Raw genomic sequence first — 397 nt, 5'->3', positions numbered from 1 at the left:
CAGAAAAGCAATAGAACCACGTGAGACACTGGCAGGACAACACTGACCCTTAACCTAGTCCAGTTTCTTTTTACAAATTCTTATCATGTAAGGAGGTTGAAATATGATTGACCTCCCTGTCTACTTTTTTGAATAGTCATAAAATGAACAAATCATATATTAAAACATTTGATTAACTATGTAACAACAAAAAATCATGGTGAAAAAGACAGACAGATTGGAGGTAGCAAAAGGTATTATTTTGGAAAATATTTGTCCATATTTTTTCTATAAATATGTCCATGTTTGTCACATGTAATAATCGCAAATGCACAAACATTAAAACTACCTCTGTGTTGGGATATACACATTGTCTCAGCTATTTTATCCTTAGAAAAATGTGAACCTATATATATAT

The sequence above is a fragment of the Suricata suricatta genome, chromosome 10 (assembly GCF_006229205.1).
Source record: "Suricata suricatta isolate VVHF042 chromosome 10, meerkat_22Aug2017_6uvM2_HiC, whole genome shotgun sequence".
NCBI classification, from domain to species: domain Eukaryota; kingdom Metazoa; phylum Chordata; class Mammalia; order Carnivora; family Herpestidae; genus Suricata; species Suricata suricatta.
The sequence above is the reverse complement of the archived record's forward strand: the minus strand, read 5'-3'. Positions refer to the sequence as shown.